At 38.7% G+C, this 24193-nt stretch overlaps 1 protein-coding gene across 11 annotated transcripts in view; it reads left to right on the top strand.

Annotated features, from left to right (window-relative positions):
• The window catches only part of Tdrd15 (tudor domain containing 15), a 369751-nt gene that overhangs the window by 104877 nt on the left and 240681 nt on the right, over nucleotides 1–24193 (top strand). The window contains exons 1-3 of one of the 11 annotated variants that reach the window (XR_015045178.1): nucleotides 15665–16856; nucleotides 21037–21131; nucleotides 22823–22975. The exons of 9 other annotated variants lie outside the window; for them this stretch is intronic. The gene's annotated coding sequence lies outside the window, so the exon portion shown is untranslated. Of the gene's footprint in view, nucleotides 1–15664; nucleotides 16857–21036; nucleotides 21132–21845; nucleotides 22976–24193 lie in introns of those variants that run through there. One more of the 11 variants, XR_015045179.1, reaches the window with a different exon arrangement.

Genomic DNA, 24193 nt, shown 5'->3' with positions numbered 1-24193 from the left:
TAAAACCCTCTTTATGAGTCAGAAATGACACTGGTATGGAATAATGGCTTAACAATTTCATCATGAGCTACACTGGGTGGAAAGAGGTGGTGGCAATTTCCACATCAAACAAGTTGCACAATATGATTTCTGATCATTCTATTAGCTACCTAATGCCTTTATAATTAATTCCTTTGTTGATTAACTTCAGTCCAATTCAATTCTGTGGGCTTCAAATCAACACCAATTTAGGCAGGATTCTAGGCAGAAACAGATGGTACAGTTAATGATCTTTGAGACCTTAACAGACTCTCTCTATAAAGGGTTAAAGGGACTTGAAACAGCAACTGAATGCCCTAGGCATGAAAGTGTGAGGATACAGAACCAGTCCTGCCTTCAAGAGAGATTAGATAGAGGAAAAAGCCCATGTAGACAGAGGTAGGAGAGACACAGCCAGCCCACAGAAAACTTGTGGTAAAGGATAATAAATTGACCTGCCACTCTCACACTCTCTTACAGCCTTCACTCTCTGCCATTGTGTCCCACTGCCCAACCCAAGTAAAGACCAGTGGGCATAATAGATATCAGTGTTATTATAAACTCATCCTCTAGAAATGGACCAGTTTGAAAAGAGTAGATAGTAAATTTGTAAGAATGAATAGAAAATATCTCACATGCTCTGACTAGTCTTTTGTGATTCATTAGCTTTATTTAGTGATGTTTGGTGAAGTGAAGGATGAGTCATGGTGACTTGTGTCTTTAATCCAAGCATCTTAGAGGAAGAAGCAAGTAGATCTCTGTGAGTTCAAGGCCAGGCTGGTCTGCATAGTAAGTCACAGGCCAGAGCTACATAGTAAGAACCTATCTCTAAAATAACATACACGATAATAAGATTTACCACTGATGTATTGCTTTTGCACAAACAAAAATCTGTTCATCCCAGACTAGGCACTGACAAAAGACAAAGTCCAACCCCCTCATTAAAAATGCATCCCAGCAGGGATGGTTTAATATACAGAAATAAATCAATGTGATCCAGTACATAAACAAACTCATAGACAAAAACCACATGATCATCTCGTTAGATGCGGAGAAAGCATTTGACAAAATCCAACACCCATTCATGATAAAAGTCTTGGAAAGATCAGGAATTCGAGGCCCATACCTAAACATGATAAAAGCAATCTACAGCAAACCAGTAGCCAACATCAAAGTAAATGGTGAGAAACTGGAAGCAATCCCACTAAAATCAGGGACTAGACAAGGCTGTCCACTCTCTCCATACCTATTTAACATTGTACTTGAAGTCCTAGCCAGAGCAATTAGACAACAAAAGGAGATCAAGGGGATACAAATTGGAAAGGAAGAGGTTCAAATACCACTTTTTGCAGCTGATATGATAGTATACATAAGTGATCCTAAAAATTCCACCAGAGAACTTCTAAACCTGATAAACAGGTTCAATGAAGTAGCTGGATATAAAATTAACTCAAACAAGTCAATGGCCTTTCTGTACACAAAGGATAAACAGGCTGAGAAAGAAATTAGGGAAACAACACCCTTCTCAATAGTCACAAATAATATAAAATACCTTGGAGTGACTCTAACTAAGGAAGTGAAAGTTCTGTATGATAAGAACTTCAAGTCTCTGAAGAAAGAAATCAAAGAAGATCTCAGAAGATGGAAAGATCTCCCATGCTCATGGATTGGCAGGATCAATATAGTAAAAATGGCTATCTTGCCAAAAGCAATCTACAGATTCAATGCAATCCCCATCAAAATTCCAACTCAATTCTTCAACAAATTAGAAAGGGCAATCTGCAAATCTCTGCCCTTGCCACTATGGCCATTCTGTTCATCAATTATCACAAGGTTACCTGGGAAAGTACCTACAGTATCATTTTCAGATTGCATTATCTGCCCCACATTAACATTGTGAGCCTCTTATACAGAGGTGACATCTTGTGATCATCACACTGGACATGAAAATCTGTAGAGTCTTGGCCTGGAGACCAAGCACACTTCTTTTTGTGCTATCCTGGAGTCCAAGCTGTATTTCAAAGTCTCAATCATCCACATAGATATTTACCATTCTCACAAAGTGTCACGTGCCCATGTTCTCTGCAGAGACACTTGAGTTGTGTAGTAATGTTACCAGCGTTGGTGTCACTGTCTATAACCCCTAGAACCAGAACTAGAGACTCATCCATGAGAAGTCAAAACAGATTAATAGTAACAAGCAGAAATTGATTGTTTATTCAGTGTGGCTGCATTGTGGAAAGAGACAAAGAGACCTAGTGACCTCCGCCGGTTCATCCTCAGCGTCCTGAATGGAGATTAAAATCCTAGATAGACGATCATGAACATGCACATTGAACCAGTCCTGCTCAAGGTATGATTCGCCCACCACTGACCCATGGATGTCTCTGTAAGACACGTAAGTTTCTTTAACAAACAAAAGAATTTGGGGGAATAAGAATTTCCAGCTAGATCAGGTTTTTCTTTTCCCACTTTAAGACTCTTGGGGAAATTCCAGTTTCTCGGAGTCCATTGTCTTGATTGTTTGAGAGTTAAAGTGGTCCTCTGGAATACATTGTTTCTTCTAGGTGGGTTGCAGTGGTAGTCTCTTCTTCCAGCATCAGGTGACCACTGAGAGCTCTTCATGGGGTGCAGATAGAGGCAGAAGGCAGTTATGCACACAATCTGTGTTATTCTAGGAGTCCAAACAAGGTCACCAAGTCTTATCTTTGTTTCTTGACAGTGGAGATGAATGATGTGGCCACTTTCCCTCTGCATTGTAGGGAGCTTCCTGACATGGCTCACATGACTATAGACTCAATCACTCAGATTTCAGAGCCTGATATTTTCATGGAGTTCATTTCAAATCATTTGTTCCTTATGTGACTCAGCACACACTTACCTGATGCTTCCTTTTCTTCAGATTACATCCGTGTGATTCTCTCAAGTATAACCAGCATCATATTTCTTTTTGTGGCATAGGAAGCAGACAAATTACAGAGCCTAAGATTTGACCTTCCCCAAGGCAAAATATTGCAAGTTGCTCTTCTCACAGCAGAGAAACTATAGAGTAGACTGAGTACTGCTTTCTCTGGTGGATGGTAGTAAAGCAGTGTGGGATCAGTGGCTGCATGTCAGATACTAGGAGCTGGGCTGATTTATTTAATTGAAAAGGCCCCAGTAAGACCAACTAGTTTACATGACCAGTAGATTAGGTGACCCCTTTCTCAAATCTACCCTGAAGTTATGTGGGACAACCTTAGGACTTCTGAGTTTGGCAGTTTCTAAGAACTTGATAGTATCATTTATTGTCTGTTAGACCTATTTGCGATTACCTTAAATGCATCATTTAGCAGGCTGTCCCACCTGGTTCTTTACGGAGCAAGAGGATTTTTCTTTGTAAGAGTCAATGTCAGGAGTCTTCTGTTTTTGTAGTGTATCTATTCAAATTATGTTCTAAGGACAGGGGAAAATGAGGACGTCTTCTGCACACTCAATTAGTTTAAATCTTAGCTCCGTTTATCTTGAACAGATAACAGCAATGCTCTGGATTAACATTCGCTCAAAGCCAATATAAGATCTCTCAAGGATTTAGGCATTTTTCTCTGCTTTAATGGTGTCATATCCTCCTGCAAAAAAATGGATAGACAATTGTGGGATGTATTCCTGGTGGCTAACCTTTTTTTATTTGGGGAGTGGGGAGTCTAGGAACTAACACAGATCTAGGTATGGTGAGAAAGGCTCACAGTAGTCATCAGATCCTGAGTTTTTGAATTATTCACATCATGTCTAATGTTAAAAGGCTATTAGCTGGATCTCCATTTTCTGGGTTCAGAGCTTGCTGCCACATAGACCATGCACAGTACTAACCATGTCTTCTTTTCCTCCATCATTCCACCATATTCACAGGTTTAGAGCATCCAGAAATCTGATGACATGGATCAAAATCATGTCTCTATGCCACTTGTGGCATCTCTGAATGCTTGGTTTACAGAGGACAGTCTACATGTTCACTCTCAAATAAGCTGCATCTCTTTAGGTTATGTGATTGTTATCTTCTCAGGAGACACAGAAAGATGGGCCACTAAGCAATCACTGGAGATGAAATCACAGTACCACTATCTCTTTCAATTGGAGGATTTCCTTGTACATTCAATACTACAGGATTTTCTAACATTTCAGCTTTGATATAGTCATGTTGAGAACAGGATTTAGTTAACCAAATAAACAAAAAATTAGAGACCCGCTGAGCTGCTTAAGCTTGGCCAAATGACAGATCTTTGCAAACTCATAGTGATGCAGTTGTCTTAATTTAAAATTGTCAGTCCTTTATTAGCCTAACACTCTCGGAATCTGTTCCCAGACATTATTTTCTCTGTGTATTTTAAAAATATGTTAAGTAAGTAAGCCAAGTGTGTTGGCTTGTGCCTTTAATCTCAGCTCTTAAATACAGAGGCAAGTGGATCCCAAAGGGCGGCCTGCCCTGAGTGGAGTTGCTGGACAGGCAGGACTACATAGTGAGACCAAAACTCAAAAACAAAACCATACAGCAAAACAAAACAAAACAAAACAGAACAGAACAGAACAGAACAGAACATAAAACCAAAATGACTTAAAATAAGATGGGAGCTGGAGAGATGGCTCAGTGGTTAAGAACACCGGCTGCTCTTCAAAAAGATCTGGATTCAATTCTGAGTACTTACATGGTGGTTCAAACCATCTGTAACCCTAGTTCAAGAGGATTTGATACCCTATTATGGCCTTTGAGGGTGCTAGGCAGGCAACCACATGGTCCATAGACACACACACACACACACACACACACACACACACACACAGAGGCAAAATGTGTGTGTGTATCGGTGTGTAAAAAAGGTTGGAATAAGCAACATCTGCTTTCCCCTATGAAATAGCTTTTGCCATTGTTCTGAAATTTGTAGCCAGTTCTGGCATGCTGCAGTTCAATTCTGGCCACAGGTTAAGTAGCCATCTGAAGTGGCTTGAGGAGACATGCATGTTCTTTCTATATCGGAATAGCTGCTATAGAAAAAGTCCTAAAGGATCTTGTTCTGCAAGCAAATTAAAAACAGCTTCGTAAATCCAGAGGGAATGGGCTGCTTTTGGCAAGGAACCCTCAGTGGCTTTAAGTAGTAGAGTAATTTGGGTCATTTAGAACTGAGCACTTATCTCCCCTCCAGTGTACAGGGGACAGACCTCATCAGTGCACTGCCTCTCACGTAGAGACCCCATAGAGTTGTGAAGTCACCATTTCCTGACTAGGATGATGAGACATCTACAAGATAAAAATTTACTCTCACGCTAGCTGCACTCGTCCTGTTACAGCTTCTGAATAAAGATTTTCTCTCTCCTTGCCAATATACATTTCAGGCTTTGCTTTGAGGTGAGAATGCAGTCTTGAGCTTGCCTTCATTGGAGATGTCTGATGAAGGAAGTACCATGCTTGAGTTCTTCACCTTCAAAGGGCGCTCCCAAACCCCTCAAAACACTATTCCTGTTGATAACTCCATACTAAGAGACCACAAGGGAAAATTTAAATAGCAGATTCATTTGTATATGCAAATAAGCATGTTGGTATATTAATGTAAATTATTTGATTTTATGTATATTTATCTAGTTTTAGTTTTGAGTACCACTCTGTTTTCTTGGTCACTAGTTGTGTTAATCTTACATTGCAATTTTTAGGTATCCTCTTGCTTATAGTCTTTCCTTTTTTACTCTTTTTAAAAAATCATTTGTATTTCAGCTTTGTGTTTGATTTGACTCTAATTGTTTTTGTCTCAGAGTTCTTTCCCCAACTCTGCTCTTCTGTATCCACATGCCATGGCTATTACCACCCCTCCTCACAGTTCTAGACGACAATGGCACTTGCTCTAAGTATCTAACTTCAAGCTTTCTACTGTTAAAGAACTACATTTCCTCCATGCATTGTCATTTTATTCTCTTTACTGAATCTTTTTGTTTCAATTGTTCTGGATCCATTTACCTTCCCCCAAGACACTCCATTCAGAGAGAGAGAGAGAGAGAGAGAGAGAGAGAGAGAGAGAGAGAGAATGAATCTATTTACTCTTTGTCAAGTCTTATCTGGAAGTTAGTTCTCCCTAGAAAGCATCTCTGATCTCTATAAATGACAAAAAGGAGCCAGAGACTTTGGCATTTCACAGTAGAGTGAGCTCTGATACACAGAGAAGAAAATCCAACCACCCACAGAGTACCCAGCTGAGGTTTAACCTCCCTCCTTAACTTGACCAGCTTTAGAATCACTTGGGAGACGATCCTCTGAGCTGGTCTGTGAGGGGATTTCAGGAGTTTTACTGAGGAGGGAAGACCCTCACCAAATGTGGGTGGGGCCAACCCTTAGACTGCAGTCCTGGATTAAATGAAAAGAGAGCCAAACTTTCCCATCTCTCCCTCCTGCCTGACAGTGCACATAGTGTGACCAGCTGGTTGCACTAAGCTCCTGGCCATTACCCAGAAGCCTCTTCTGCACCCTGACTTCCCTACCATAGATGCTTCACCCTCAAACCAGGAGACCCATGAGGCATTGCTCCATGTAAGAACATTCACTTTCACTTCCCCTGGCCAAAATTGGTTTCTTCATTTTCTTTTTGATTTTTCTTTTTTTTTTAAAACAGTGGATTTTAACGATCTCATTCATGGGTTTTCAATAGTGTTACTAAGTTGGTCTTTTCTTAATATATATGGATATAGCTTGGGATATTTCATTTTTTAAAATTTGATTTACTTTTTTGTGTTTTGTTTTTATTTATTCACTTTACATCTCACCCACTCCCCCCTCCCAGTCACTCCTTCCCAAAATACTTAACCCATTCCACCCTTCTCCTCTGAGCAGCTGGGTGTCCCCTTGCACATCCCCCTACCTTGGCACTTCAAGTTTCTGGGAGGCTAGATGCTGGCTCTCCCACTGAGACCAGGCAAAGCTGCCCAACTAGAAGAACATATCCCACATACAGGCAACAGATTTTGGGATAGCCCCATTCCAGTTGTTCAGGACCCACGTAAGACCAAGCTGCGTGTCAGTTACACATGTGCAGGGAGGCCTAGGGCCAGTCCATGTATGATCTTTGGTTGGTGGTTCAAACTCTGAGAGCCCCAAGGGTCCAGGTTAGTTGAATCTTGACTCTGTTGGAGTTCCTACCCCCTTCAGGATCCACAATCCTTCCTCCTATTTTTCCATAAAAGTTCCCAAGCTCCATCCACTGTTTGGCTGTGGGTATCTGTATCTGTCAGCTACTGGGTGGAGCCTCTCAGCAGACAAAATGTGAGATATTTCTTATACTCATTCCCCTGTATCTGTTTTATTTGGTGCTTGTATCATAACTTTTGATTGTCATAAATTTATGTCTGCTTCCATTATTTTCTTACTTCTAGATTCATGAGAATACTAAATTAATATTTAATAACGCACTTCTGTTGCCAATATGCATCATAAAATATATTTGCTTTAATCTCTTTACAGAGGTCATTTACTTTCAAACTACAAAATTCTTTCATATGGACTATGTTTAAAAGTTTGCCTGTTCATTCTCTAATTGAGGCTGAGTTTTGGGCTGAGAAAATTGTCTACTGGTCATTATTGGAGTTTATGTTACTTCTCATAAGAGAAAATTTGAATTACAATCTTCTTGTTTAGCTTAGTTAAGGATCTGGTGTGTGTGTGTGTGTGTGTGTGTGTGTGTGTGTGTGAATGTGCTCATATACAGGTGTGTGAGGGTGAGTTCTCACTCACATAGAGGGGAGATAACCTCAACTTTCATTCCTCCATGGCTATTCAGTTTGATTTTTGAGATAGGTCTCTCACTGGTCTATGACTTGTCTATTAGGCTAGGCTGGCTACCCAGTTATCCCCAAGTTTCTTTGCCTGCTGAGAGCTGGAAGTAGAAACATCATAGCACAGTTTAGGACAGAAATCAGCAATGCTGAAGATTCTGTGGCTGCCTCTTCTTCCTCTACTTCCTCATCTTTATTTTCTTCTTCATAATTCCCACCACCATCATCACCACCACCACCATCATTATCATTATTTCAAAGCAAGTTAAAGGGCCATACGGTTTGTTAAGGCCGCAGATGTAATGCTACCATGTCAAATCTGTAGAGAGCACTAATTGCGAACGAGATTAAAGTCTCTGTTGATATTTCATAAAACCCAGCGGAGTCGTTGAAGTGAAGCAGAACAATTCCCTGTGTGATGCAGGCAGGAGAACGAGCTGGGTGGTGGAGCAGCTTGAGTTCCGACTTTCTGTAACCGTCCTCAGGACAGTGGCTGCAGTTATCACACCGAGTCAGATAAAGAGCTTTGCTCCTCACTAGCAAACCTATAATTACCCAATGGAGGAAGACATCGTACATTAAGTGCCACAAAAGAGATATCTGCATCCACTTAATTTATCCGAGCCACCAACCTATTGTGCTTAGTAAAATAGTTCTGAACTTTATGCAAGATAAAACTTTATGGCAGGCAGCCGTCTTTTAACTTGAAAATTAGTAAATTAGCATTTCCAGGATAGCGGTGGCTGTGTCTTAGATATAAGAGCAGCTAGATGTCTATTTTTATTCTTTAATATTTGACATTTCAGATATGGGGATGCTTTCTCTATTTAAAGCAGTTTCATACATTCATTTATTTATTTGTGTGTATGTAAACAGGGTCAGGGGCATGTCATGGCTACTGTTGTGGAGGCCAGAGGACCTCTTGGGTTACTCAGTTCTTTCCTCCCTCCATTTGGGTCCTGAGGATTAAACTTATACCATTAGGATTAGCAGCAAGTGCTTTTAACCTCTGCACCACCTCAATAGCTTGGATATGTATTGTGTGTCTACCTATTTTTCTATCTATGTATATATATATATTCAACATATGTAGTTATATCTATAAAGCTAAATACTTTAAAATATTTAATGTTCTTTCTTCCATGGCTTCACCTAGCACTGTCTCTCTCTCTCTAATTCTCTAATTCGGGGAGATGATTTTTTCCTACATAACTTGCTCCAAATTTTCTCAGAGACACAATAACTAAATCCTACTGATAACTTTGAAGCTGAAATTAGCCATACATCGTGTCCAGTTAATGTACATATCTGCTTGTATTTGTAATACTTTCATGTGTGTATCTACATACACACATGCATTTGCTTTACACGTGCATGAAGATTCCCAATATTTTAAAATTGATGTAAATGGTCTGAGAGATGTAAGTATGGTAGTAGTATGTACTACACTGTGAGATGAGGTTGGACTGAGAAGCAGACAGAACCTTCATCCCTTTCCCTGCCTCCTTTGGAAAGCGGAGGAGTCTACTGATATTTACTGCCCACCTGTTCCCTTCCACAAACTTCCTTCTAGCAAGTGAAATTTATTATCTGCATGAACGGACTACCCTTGTCTCAAATATCATGATCCCTGAACAGCCTTGTTCTTATAGCATTTCCCCTGGGGACTCAAAATTGATTCATTCTACAGACATTTGGCATGTCTGCCGGATGCAAATCACTCCATAAATATTTATGCAAGACCTGTGTTTGAAACACAAATGAATAATATCATTCTTGACCTCAAGGAGTTTCTCTCTGATAGGGAAGATGAGAAAATTATAGTTATCTTCAATAAAAGGTGAGTTCTGCATTAATATCCATTTAATATTTAAGGAGCAGGGAGGGAGAGGATTTAGTGTTACAAATATATTTTAAATTTAACTTATACCAACAAAAGGTTGGGGGTTTTTCCCCTTTCTTTTCATTCTTGCAGTCCCTGGGCATGAAGGTGAATTTTCTTCTAGAAAGAACACTGTCACTTTGCCATTGAGAGACAAAGCAATTAGATGAAGAGGTTGTATTCTTCCATCTGCTTTGCCTTATAAGACACTACCTTGTTCTCTCCACTCAAATAACGAAAGTAAACAAAGAGAACCACCTGCTTATTTCACCTCTAATTGTATTTTCCTTCATCCTGGTCTCCATGGGCCAGACTGAATTCACAGCGGTGTATGAAGAATCTGTGGAATGTATGTTGTGATCTGCAGAGTGCATTTTAACACAACACAACACACAAATACATACACACACACACACACACACACACACAGAATGAAAGAGAGAGAGAGAGAGAGAGAGAGAGAGAGAGAGAGAGAGAGAGAGAGAGAGATGTACACACATGCACACACACAGAGCGTCTCTTTCTGCCTCCCTCCCCCCTTCTACTCTTCTTTTCTTCTTCTCGGGTCATTTACATTGGAGGTTTATTTGTTTCCGGATTAGTGTTTGAAGTGCACACGTGATGATGAGCAATTCATGTACACACATAATTAAAAGTATCCTTCAGTTTGTTAACTGGCATGCTGGCACAGTTCATCTCTTCATATTGAGAAGCCACAATGGTGTGAGAGGAATCATGTCCCCCATGGCCTACCTTTTATCTTAAGATAGAGAGTGGTCCAGCTGTTTTCATAGAGATTAATCTACAGATGTTATGCAAGGAATTGTAATTGTATGCTGCAATTCTTCACTATTGTGCTGAAGGATAGGAAAACTTCATATTTGCAATGACCATATTATTGGCAAAGAAAGAACTATTACATGGTGTGTGTGTGTGTGCGTATGTGTATATGTAAAAATTTAAGTAGATATTCTTTGAGTATTTTATATTATGTACTCTGGAGCTTGTCAAAACATTGCTTGCTTTGCTGCTTGCTTCACATGGAGATACAGAACCCACTAGCTGATTTAATGTATTATTAAACAGAATCAGGCTCTCTAGAGATGCTGTGTTGACTTTACCCCGTTTGTGATTCTGACCCCTTAGTGCTTAGGTGATTCAGTGCAGTGCGAGGCCAGGACACTTTTGCTAGGGTGTAAATATGAGGTTATTTACTGTGTATCAGCTGTAGTTTGCTTTATAACAGTCTAAATTTGTTCTTTAAGAACATCTCCACAACAAATAAATCATGAAGCATGAAGAAATAAGAGCTGAAGATAACATCAGCCCAGCTTGTTGAAACCTTAGTGTCATGCAAATGGAAACAAGAGTGTATTGGTTACTTTTCGTGCTATGATCAAATGCATGGCAAGAAGCAACCTAAAAGAGGGAGAGTTCACTTTGGCTCATAGTTCTAGGGGAACAAACAAACCTTCATGATCAGAAAAGGCATAATAGCAGGAGCTGGAAGGCCCTGACGACATCACAGCTACAGTCTTCAATTATAGAGCTGAAGGCTGATGTCTATGGTAACATTTAACCTAGGACCCTTGCCCAGGGATAGTTGCTGCTTTTCCAACACTGGTTAACTGAATCTAGAGAATTCTTCACAGGTAAATCCTGAGGTGTGTTTCCATCGTAATCCTATCAAATTGATAATCCAGATTGACTATCACAAGTACTTGCCAAAAGTGATCAATTAAAAGTTAACGACCAAATTGGTTCATGTTGTTCCTTCCATTTTAAGACCACCTTTAGATACCTTCATACAAGGTACCTCTCTCATCTTCATGGGAGTTCAGCAGGATACATTGTGTCATAAGGACTCAAGTTGTCACCTAGAATGAACTAAATGCTTTCGTATTACTAAGATATGTTTGGTTTGTTCTAGAACGGCATCTTTTTAAAAATCTCTGCTATTCATTCTTGACTTTGATGTTACATAGTCTTGAAACACTTTTTTTTAGTATTATTTATTTACTTATTACTTGAAAATTTTTTGAGACGGGGTGTTGCCTGTTGCCTTATCTAGCCTCAAACTCATTACACAGATCAGGCTGCTCATAAACATGGCCCTAACTTTCTTCCTCAGCCTCCTGAGTGTTTTAATTATAGGCTTGAACAACCATGACTGGGCTGGTAAATCTCGGTTTTGAGTGATGACTCAGGACTGTACCAACATTGAGACAATTATAATTAGGGCTGCTTTTCCTGTTAGACACCCAGCAAAGACCTTCTGTGCAGAGAGCAAGATATCAGAGTGGTGTCTTCTGTCCCAGCTTGTCTGTATAGCCTGTTCATGATCTTGTGGATCTTACAATGTGTATTGGGAAATGAACATAATATAACATAAATAATCATGAGATTGTTGAAGGGAAATAGCAGGTCACAAAGCACAGACAGAAAGACAGACAGATACACATACACACACTTTCTATGAAGTAATTTAAGTAATGTTAAAACATAACATATATGAGGCTTATTGAATCTATTAATCAGCCATTTCTAAGTGTCAAAATAGGTAAGTGGATTTGAATTTAACAGGACAATAGTCTATACAATTAGGGTTAGTCATGAAGTTTTCAGCAGGTGTATTGGCGAGTGGTTTCTAGTAACACGAATCATTTACATAACCTGCTCTAACTCTTCAGTGGCTAAGCATCTCAGAGACATTCTTGGTCAGGAAACTATTCCCTTCACCGCGGCTATTGGACACTTGGATTATTTCAGATCCCTGATGAGATAGAATTAGTAACAGCACAGTTTGGGCATTCCCCTTTCAGTGAAATCTGACTACCCAGGCATGTCTCCATTTACAAACTTCTGTCCCAACAGAGTTGTTGATTGGACTACCTTACTATCTTTTATTTCCATAGCAACACATTGATTCTTTGATATTTTAATACATTTGTTCAATTTTGAGGCTTGTATCTAATTTTGCAATTTGCTTCCCTCTTTGATAGTCTGCCACATGTCTCTTGTTTTCAGTGGGTGAGATCAGCTTTTTGAAGTGTCTTGTATGTTTTTGCTTAAGAAGTATCTTTTGAAAAATAGATTTGGGGGCTGGAGAAATCGCTCAACAGTGAAGAGTTCTTACTGATTTTCCTGGACATCAGTTTTGGTTGCCAGTGTCCATTGAGAGACGCTCAAAATGTCTGTAGCTCCAGATGCAGAGGGCCTGGCATCTCATCTGACCTCATCTGCATGCATGTGGTACAGACATATACTCAGGCACGCTTGCATGTGGAGGTACACATACAAAATATTACTAAAAATAAATTTACCTGGAATCTTTATGCTGTCCTACTTAGAGACACTTGTACTTTATAGGACATAAGCTTCTTATAGTTGTGACTACAATGGACACAGTAGGCTCGGTTCTCAGATTCTTTTGGAAAGCAGCACAAGGTTATAAAAAGTCATCTCATATTTAACATCTCACTATTGATTTCTTTGACTCATGGAGGTTTTATGATTACTATCAAAATTAAAGCTCAGCCTCTCTCACTCAAACATTTGTTTTCTCCCCCTTTTTGTTTAGTTTTCTTTATTGAGTATGTGAGCTGAATTGGGCAAAATAGAAATGTGCTCCTACAAGAAGCAATTGAGAATGAATGTTGCCAGCACCGGCTCTGTCATCCAGCACAGAGATTTCAATGTGTACAGCTTGTCGCAGAGTACATTTGGTTCATATGTGATAGCTCCCTCTGCAAGAAAAGAAAGCATTTTGTAGGGTTTGTCCTGTTCCTAGAAGTGATGCTGCATCTGGAGAAAGAAAAAGAAAATCTACCCTCTTCCTTGCTTAACAGTATGTCTAGTCTAGTTTCAAAGTTTTCCTGATTGCTTTTAGTTCCTGTTAGTAAATTGCAGTACAAAAAAATAAAATGAGTTTGTTGTTTAAATAATTGAGAGATATTTCTTGCTATGGCTTTAGGAATAACAGTAAAAATATTCATGTGTGCTACCCAACAGAAGAAACAAAACTATTCTATACCTCTCTAACTCTTTGTGTGCACACCCTGATTGCAATACCCACTCTATTAAGGGAACTGAATTCACGATTTTAGTAGTTATTTTTTTATGTATAGGATTATCACTTTGTTTCTGATATTAAAACATGTTATTTAGTTTCTATATATGACTCATGTGTGTGTGTGTGTGTGTGTGTGTATTTCTTTTCGTGATGTTGCTAAATCCATTTCCCACCATTGATCATTGTGTCTTCTGTTTTTCTTCAGTTTGTCTGAAGGATTATCAATTTCATTGACCTTTTTAAACAATCAGCTTTTACTGGATTTCATATTCCCCACTGGCTTTTTTTTAAATGGCTTTGAGCTTTCTCAGTTTCTGCAATTATCATTAGTATTTGTTTTATTTTGCTTGTTTTTGTGTTTCTTTTCCTGTCATTTGTCTTTAGTGCAGAGAGTCAGGGAACTGATGGGGTCTCTTCTTTATGTTTCCCTTTAGCTTGTCTGTATCCTCCACCCATCACCAATATCTCACACACTTTGCTACATCCTGTAGCATCACAAATATTTTCTATTTTTTCCGTGAGATTTACTATTTAATACCTGAGTTATACTGGAAGACATTTTCACTTCCATTGGTTGCAACAGTACTGTTAATTGATTTTCAGCTTAGTTATTTTGTGATTCATCTTGTGACTAATCAAATACATTTTAATGACTTCAATCTTTTAAAATGTATTGAGACTTATTTTATAGCCTGGGATATATATTTTCTTGGCCTGGGACTACATGCATTTAAAAAGATGATGTTCTGCTACTGTTGGTAGTGTGTCTCATCATCATTCCAGTTTGGTGGCTTTGAGTTTTGTAAACTTCTGTTTCCTCAGAGTTATCATATCTGTTGGTAGTGTGTCTCATCATCACTCCAGTTTGGTGCCTTTGAGTTTTGTAAACTTCTGTTTCCTCAGAGTTATCATATCTCCTAGAGTTACGACTTGTGAGAAAACAGCTGAACTTTGTAGCTGTAATTGTGTATATCTCTTTTTAGACCTTCCCCCCTTTCTGATATATTTTATAGCTCTGTTCTTAGACAAAACAAATTATAGCCAACTTGTCTTTGGTAAGCCTGTGCTATCCCTTGCTTTAAATTTTATTCTTTACCATGGAAGTGGCCCCTGCTTTCTTCCTAGTAACGTTTCATGATATCTTTCACAATCCATTTACTTTTATTTTGTGTTGTTAAAATTAAAGTTTATGGTGGATAAAATATGGTTTAAACTTATTGGTTAATTCAATGCCACAGCCTCCGTCATTTAATCTGTTTATTTAATTCATCTATACTGCATGCTCTCTTTAAACAGCAGGATTTAAAATTTGTCTTTCTACTGACTTACTCAGGTTTGCTTCTTCGACTTTACTCTCTTTTTCTTTAAACCTATTTTTCTATTGATCTTTAGACTGAGTATTCAGTATGAGTCAATTTACCTAAGTTATTGTCAACTATATCTCCATGTTTACATTATCTGTTGTTGTGAATATATATATATATATATACATATATTGTAGTAAACACTATTTTCATATTTACATTTTACTTAATATTTTATAAGAAAGAGCTGCTTGAATTTTGTCATTTTTCCATGTTATGTAATTCTTTTCACTTGAGAAAAGAAATTAATTTTATGGATTTTGTAAAGCTGAGTTCCATCATGATGTATATATCTCTTAATAACTTATTTATAGCCATCATTTTTTGAGATTTTATCATATTTATATATGAAGATTTAGTTATTTCAATCATTTCATAGTATTCATCCTATGAGTAAACCATAGTTGAGATATTAGTTAATCTACTTTGGGGCAACTAGTTATTATATTTTTGCTTACAATTAAGGCTATGGGGAATATTTTCTATATCTCTTCTTATATTCATAATAGTTTTTTGCTTAGAAATATAAATAGTAGGCAAATTTACTTTATAAATGTCAATTAAAGCTTTGGTTGGATATTATTCAAGTATCAGATATTCCAAACATATGCTATTATCCTGAATATTTATATCTATAACAAGAAAATGTTACAATAAATGATGTTAAACCCCCAATAAACTAAGGGGAAAAATAAAAAAAACATAACTGTAACAAGAGATTCCAGTACTCCAATATCGGTAGATAAAACACATAAACAGAACTTGTGTTATAAAAACAAAATAAAGGAACAATACAATGAACCAACTTGGCATCACTGAATGCACTCTACAGAGGTCTTTAAGGACACAGAAGCATTCACCAAAACGTTCTGGCCCACTGTGATAAACAGTCATCATTGTGTGTCTGTGTTTTGTTTCCACAGACCTAAACTAAATACTAAAAATAGAACTAAAATAGCAACAAATACTGGGAAAAACTTAGAAAATCCCCAGTGTTTAAAATATTTATCCATGTGCCTTTCTGAACATTTCTTGGGTTAGCTGAGAAGTTACATGGAATATTGAAAATGTGTCCTTTGAAACAAAAAGTGTAAAAGTTGAGTGGGTAGCTAATGTGATTTTCAAAGGGTAATCTATAGCATTGAATGTTTATATTGTAGTTTGGGCATCAGATCAATGATTTAAGCTTCAAGTTCAAGAATAAATGCAAAGGGGGAAAATGTAAACCAAAGCTGGAAGTTAGGAAGTAGTCTAAGTGCAGAAGTAAGTGATGTTGGAATCTGAAAATGAAACAAAACAAAACAAAACAACAAACAAAGCCCAAAATATTTAAAGGAAAGTGATGAAAATAGAAGGCCTTTGGAGAGAGCAATTAGAAAAGGTGGTCGGCAGGGGGTGGGGGAGATTGAGTTGATCAAGAACACAAACCAGAGTACAGAGCAGATATTTTCCATGTGTATCAAGTATCAAGGAAGAAATTGATTTCCATGTGTATCAGGAATCAAGGAATCAAGGAAGGAATGCAGACCTCTTGGTTATGGAAAGGATAATATGAATTATACAGTGGAAATCTTTATGACTCTTTGACATGGTTAAGTTTCTTGAAGGACAGAAAGTTCAGGAAATGCCTTCAAGAAGAATTAGAAAACCCGAAGAGATAATCCATCAGACACAATGAAGTCAGAACACAAAACGTGTCAATGGCCTAAAATTCCAAACCGTGCTTCACTGGGTAAGTCACAGATGGCAGAACAAACCAGCAACACTACAGTAAGTCTTCCACTGAATGAAGTAAGAAGAACACTCCCACTTTGCTTTTCAGGGGGCTAGCAACAGCTCCAGCCTAAATCTAGACAGCAGCATTTATGAGATAATAACACTGCAGACCAGCATTCCTGTGTACATGGCCTGAAATTATCCTTAAAGTGTGTGCTGTCATTTCAGACAGTGTCGGCTGTCATTCTCACAAAATATGTACTGTCATCCCAGCAAAGATTTGGGGATGCAAATTCGAATGAGAGTTTTTAGCATCCCACATGTTCAATTTGTTTTGTTCTAAATTTAAAGCCTGTCTCAGATTTTGACATTTGGACTTTCAATTAAAGTCAGACCTTTTGTTGAGTTTGAGTTGATTAACCTTTTGCAGTTGATAACTTCCCTTTCAATAGTGCCAGGAGATCCTCTGAGGGAAGAATCCAGTGAATACTTACAGTCATAATATTATAACGCACCAGCCATTAATTTTTATATTTTAAATCAGATTAAAGTATTAACTATCAAGGAAACTTAAGCTTACTTTAAATGTTTTATTTATTTTTCAACCAAAGAACAAATGGGTGAAGTTACTTGGCATTGCGTGTAAATAATTTTGGGATTAAAAGTCATTTATCTGAAACAAAGCAAGGTGTTTGCTTGTGTTGAGGCTTAGGAATAGAGTTCAGTATCTGATTCCACCCTTGGCTCTGCCAGGTCATGCAAATATGTTCTGGTTTTAGACCTGGCACTAAAGTTTAGAGTGAAAATAGGTTTCTGTTCTGCAGTTTACAACCATCTTAGCAATAACACCAAATATGAAGAGGGCTTAGGGAATCCCTGGGAAATTCTCAATGCTAAATCTGGAAGAGACCTAGTTAACTGGGTTGCATTGGTTACCTGTAGAATTCGAAGGTTTTGCTCTACTGTGTTTATTCTCTCTCTCTCTCTCTCTCTCTCTCTCTCTCTTTTCTCTTGCTTTTTGCTCCTCTCTCCCTCCTCCCTTGCTTCTCTCCCCCTCTTCCCTCCTTCTTATGTCTTCATGCCTTTTTCATTTTCAATGCTTGCAATACTTCTTTTCTGTGGGAAGTGAAAACAAAATCTTATTTAAACAACTGAATACATAGCTCTGCCTTCAAGCTTTTTGAATGTTATAGAAAATCACCATCATCTTACTGGTGGTGCAACTTTCAGTGATGAAAATAAATGTCTGGGAAACACTGGGATTTGCCCTATAGACTGACTGTCTTGAACCAATAGTTGTCCAGAAATGAATGATATTATCACATCATGTAGTTTCTTGGGTAGAAGAAATACAAGCCATTCTCATTCTTAAAAGTTGTTGGTTCCGATTTTCCTTTTCTGGTGGGAACATGATACCAACCAAAATTTTAACAATCAAAAAAATATAATGATGTTGAAATGATAAAGTCAAGGGTAGGAAGATAATTACTAGAGGCTGGGAAAGTCAGGGAGGACAGAAAGTCAAAGAAAGGGCACTCAAGGGTATTAAAGTCAGAAGCAAAAGGTTTGGGCGTGGTGGTTCACAGGGTGACTACAACCAACAATTATGAAATATGTAGCTTAGGACTAGAAGAAAAAATAGGGGGTTGAAGAGATAGATGTCCTTAGCCTGATTTAAACATACAATGTATAATTGTATTGAGACATTAAGTCTGAGAAGAAAGGGAGGAGGGGTGGGAGGATGTAAGGTGAGAGGGAGAGACTGGCAGGAGAGTAGGGAGGGGAAGCTGCAATTGGGATGTAAAGTAAGTAAATTATTTAATAAAAAAGAAAGAAAAAACAAAGTGAACAAAAGAAAACAAAACCAACACACACACACACACACACACACACACACACACACACGCCTTCTCATTTTTCAGTAGATGGATGAGTGAGCTGGACTCAGCCCTAATGAACTGATGATGCGGGTGTTGACTCCTCTCTCTACCTCCATCTCTAGGATGACCTGGACTTCATGAGTTGCAAAACAATCTTTAGAGTAAAAGAGCTAGCTTCTTCCTATAGGTATTATAATCATAAGTCTGCAGCCTAGAGTTCTTCAAATAGTATGATCTCTAAGTTTTATAACAAATGAAATAACATGGATATAAATCTTCATGATACATTACTTCTATTCACCTAGTCAGACTGAACAGAAACTAGAATCACTAGCACTGGAGAACCTTGGAAAGGTTTAGACTCTGGCAAATATTAACCCTTTCATGCACATTGCAAAGTTTTCTCCTTTATCATCTTGATTTTTACCATACAACCTCTCCTGATGGCACAGAAATTTTCTATATAGTTGGAAAAAGGGAAAAAATGTAGCCCTGCCTCGGATTACTGTTTATTCGATGTCCATGTAGTTTTTATCATCTAAATGATATTTTCTATAAAACAAGCTGGTAGGAGAACTTGAACTACACATCTCTGTTTTAACAGAATTCCCAAGATGGTGTTGGCTTTCATTCACCCTATGGTCTAAAGAGGACATGCCATATTCCCTTAACTTGTTCTTCCCACTGCCTTTAAGAGATAGTGTAGATCACATTGAGGTTAAATCACAGTAACTACCTTCAATGAGTTTAAAACTGTCTGTGTATTACTTCAAGGACAGCAGTTACAGAAGAAATTGAGCCAAAGTTCAGAGCCCAGCAGTGTGTAACCCTATTTTAAAGTTAATGGAATCTTAGGGTAAAAATATAGGTTGGTGTTGGAAAGATTTAGGAGGTGTCAAGGAAAGAAAATGCTCAGTATACAAATAATTCTAGAAGAAAATATGAGTAATTTTTTCTCTGTGTTGCTGGTGGAAGGGATTGGATGAATTATTCCACTCTTTCTGGTAGATGGGATGTAGTAGTAAGAGTGGTAAATGAATGGCTGGGATGGATTGGAAGGACAAGAGAATGACCATCATTTGAAAGTATCCGGGGTGGGACTTTGCATTCCACACAATAGTTGACAGGGAGTGACTGTAGATTTTTGGAGTAAGGAATGAATCAATTAGAAAGTATTCTTTTATTACAGTTGAGTACCTAAATATTTTTATTTTATGTGTAGGGGTGTTTTGTCTGCATGTATGTCTGCACATAATGTGCATGTCAGTTATTTGCAGAGTCCAGAAGAGAGCATCAGATTTCCTGAACAGGAGTTATAAAGAGTTGTGAGCTGCCTTGTGGGTGCTGGAAGTTGAACTCAGGTCTTCTGAGAGAGCAGCAAATGCTCTTTGGTGCTGAGCTATATCTGTAGACCCTACTGGTGAGAATTTTGCAAACACTTATTCCATATATGTTTTGTTTTAATTCTCAAAGCAAATCAGTTCAATTGTGAAGTTCAAGCAAGAGAAACACTTAAGTCATCTTGTCTGGTTTTGACTCATATCTGAGGCTACATGCAATAAACCTGGGTTATTTTCTCAAAAATATAGATGCTTGTACTGCAAATACATATTCAGAACACAACGCATATATAATTTATGCAAAATTGGATTAAAAAATTCTCTCTTCTATACTTTACTGGAATCTTTGTGACTGCATTCAACAGTGAAGAGAAGACAGACGGTGATATGTCAGCAAGGATTAGTTAAAGTGACAAAAATATCCTTAAGATGTTTGAATAGGTAATAAAGACACACCAGACAGGGTTTTTCTCTTCCTTAAACTATTGATTCATATAGATAATGGGAGAAAGAAAAAAATCATCAGGTGCGCATCGTAGAAATAAATTAAGTAAGTAAATTAAGAGAAATATTTAAATACTGAGGCCTTGTAAAAAAAAAAAAAAAGACCAATTAGGGAAAATGCTGACATTTTCATTACCTCTAGAGTACTGTGAAAAAAATGATGCCAGTGTGGATAGATTAAATGGGACAATGGGAAAGAGGAGGACAGTTCTTGAACCAAACTGTACAACAGCAGATGAGATCACAGGTGGGGGATTTTCATTAAATGAAAAAAAAAAAAAAAAAAAACCAAACCAAACCCAACCAACCAAACAAAAAACGTACCTTTGAATTTCCTCAAAATTCTGTAGCTTCGCCAGATCTTTCACATTTCTTCATAACTCTGTGGTTTGTAAAAGTTGTGAGTTTGAGATTTTTAACGTAGTCACAAGATAATGAATTAACTTATTACTTACTATTTCCTGGACCCTAGTTGAAGATTTCTGGGTATGCTGGATAGTTTATGTCAACTAGACCGAGAAGAAGGATCCCCGATGGAGAAGATGCCTCCATACAAGCAGGCTTTAGGTAAGCCTGTAGTGTAGCAGTAATTGTGCCCCTGGCGGGTAGCGCTCCCAGCCACCCGCTAGAGCCCTCTGGATTTGCAAATGAAACACACACGCACACGCACGCAGGCACGCACGCACGCACGCACGCACACGCACAAGCACATCAGTTAATTTTAAATACCTTGGCTAGCTCAAAAGCTAGGTGATTCTAATCCTCCCCACAGCTAGCACACCTTTCCCTCCTATAATCCTGGTTTAATCTTCTAATTCTATATTTTTTCTTTCTTACCATGGCTTCTTCAGGGTAGCTCCCTAGTCTTTGCTGCCCAAGACATTTCACTGTAGCCCTTCCAGGCTACATTCCTTCTCATCTACTTTTCGGATATTTTTCCTTCTGTAGCTCTAAATATGATTCGTCTCCCTCCAAATCATGGCAATTTTCTCTTCTTCCTTTCTCCCAGTTCCTAGCTCACACAAATCTTAAGGTCCTATCTCAGTCTGTGCTGGCCAGCCATTGGCTGTTGGCTGTTTATTGAATGATCAAAAACCAACTGGGGACAAGGACCTTCAGCATTTGGACATGCAGATTCCAGATTTGGGGACCCAATTAATTCAAAGCATTAGAACCAATCTCCAACACTGTAGGACATTTTCTTTCTTTTTTTTTTTTTGCACAAAATTTATTTATTTATTATATATAAGTACACTGTAGCTGTCTTCAGACACACCAGAAGAGGGCGTCAGATCTCATTACGGATGGTTGTGAGCCACCATGTGGTTTCTGGGATTTGAACTCAGGACCTTCGGAAGAGCAGTTGGTGCTCTTATCTTCTGAGCCATCTCTCCAGCCCCCTGCAGGACATTTACTTTCTCTCTCTCTTCTTTCTTTCTTTCGACGTTTCAGGGATATTATTTTTATTTTTTTTCTTTATATACATTTCAAATGCTATCCTGAAAGTTTCCTATACCCTCCCTCTGCCCTGCTCCCTTACCCACCCACTCCTGCTTTTTGGCCCTGGCATTCCCCTGTACTGAGGCATATAAAGTTTGCATGTCCAATGGGCCTCTCTTTCCAGTGATGGCTGACTAGGCCATCTTTTGATACATATGCAGCTAGAGTCAAGAGCTCCAGGGTACTGGTTAGTTCATATTGTTGTTCCACCTATAGGGTGGCAGACCCACCCCTTCAGCTCTTTGGGTGCTTTCTCTAGCTCCTCCATTGGGGGCCCTGTGTTCCATCCAATAGCTGACTGTGAGCATCATAGTGATTGATGAGAAAGGGCCCAGTCCATTGTGGATGGGGCCAACCCTGGGCTGATGGTCCTGAGTTCTGTAAGAAAGCAGGTTGAACAAGCCATGTGGAACAAGCTAGTAAGCTGTATTCCTCCATTGCCTCTGCATCTGCTCCTACTTCCAGGTTTCTGCCCTATTTGAATTCCTGTCCTGACTTCCTTCAATGATGGACTATAAATATGGAAGTGAAAGTCAAATAAACCCTTTTCTCCCCAACTTCCTTTTGGTTATGGTGTTTTATCACAGTGATAGTAGACTTGACCCAGATCTAGGGTGCTGAGTTGGTCTACCCCTACATCTTTCCCATCTTAAACACTGAGCCATCTTTCTAGCTGGGTTTTAAATGCAAGTATTAATGTGTCTAAGTGAGTATGTGATATTACTGAAATTTCACAATTTGTCTTTTGTGTTTTCCAGATGTATCCATACATTTCTTTCCTAGTAGAGCAGAGGTGTCCCATGAAAGTCACTCAAATGTTTGGTTTTATTTTCTGAGGGCCACATAGTTTATCAGATCCTGTACTTTGGTCTATACGTCCAAGAAATGAAGGGCTGCAGTGGACGAGAACTGTGAGTTGTCCTGTCTTTCCATGTCATTTTCAGTGTTCGTGGCAGGCTAAAGCAAGAAGTAACAAAAGTAGGAAACAATAAATGCAATTCTTTAGATTGTTCATGTTGTGTAAAATGTCATCTTTTCTCTCTGAGTTCTAAGCAAGCTTTGATGCACTGGAGAGTGTGGCATCCCACTGTTAGTTGATGATTTATTTTAATTGTCAATTGGACACAGTCTAGAATCACCAGTGAAAAGAATCTCAGCAGGCGATTGGATTGCCTAGATTGGATTGGTCTGCTGACTTGGATCACCTGTGGGAGATTATCTTTATTATGTTAAGGAGGTGGAAAGACCCTCCCTCTGTGGGTGGCACTATTTCCTTGGCAGGGCATTCTGGGCTGCAGAAGAGTGGAGAAAGCAAGCTGAACACAGTATGCATGCATGAGTTAATCATTGACTGTGGCTGTGAGCAGTTACTTCTAGTTCCCTCCACCTGGCCTTGCCTGACTCCCAGTACAAGAACTGTGAGTCTGATAAACCTTCCCTTCCTAAGTTGCTTTCTTGAGGGTGCTTACTTCAGGAAATAACTAAGGCATCCTGTCGGAGCTCCTACTCACAATTGTGACCCACTTCCTTATACTTGCTTTAGGTCTCATAGAACTAGAATTTTGTGCTGATATGACTTTACACATACACTATTAGAGTGGGGCAGAAAGGGATAGTGGGCATGCCTGAATCTCATATGCTCATGGATGTGTGTCATTGTCTCTTTGCCTTTCATCTTCCAAATACAAGTTCAAAGACAACTATAGAGTTCTGATGCTGGAAGGAGAATGTTAGACCTAGCAGGTGCATGGTTCTCCTGAATGTGTGACTCTGAATCTCTACAGAGGAGGTTCCTGCAAAAGTAGCTCATTAGCATCGGTAAGGCAGGGTGAGCGTGGAGAATCTATTACTTTTATAGTAGACAGTATGTCTTAGAAGGAGGCATAATCTCATGTTTCAAGGCTACTTTCTGGGGATACAACTCCAAGAAATGGGCTTAGAAGAATCTGGTTAGCATCCCTAGTGTCAGGGTGAATGTTCAGGGTTAGGGGTGTGCTGGATGGTTTTATGTAAATCTGATGCAAACTAAAGTCATTTGACAGGAGAAAACCTTAATTAAGAAAATGCCTCCATAAAATTGGGCTGTAGGCAAGCATGTAGGTCACAGCATTTTCATAATTAGTGATTGA

This window comes from Mus caroli, unplaced genomic scaffold (assembly GCF_978045245.1).
Source record: "Mus caroli unplaced genomic scaffold, Mus_caroli_1 scaffold_14, whole genome shotgun sequence".
NCBI classification, from domain to species: Eukaryota; Metazoa; Chordata; class Mammalia; order Rodentia; family Muridae; genus Mus; species Mus caroli.
The sequence above is the reverse complement of the archived record's forward strand: the minus strand, read 5'-3'. Positions and strand labels throughout refer to the sequence as shown.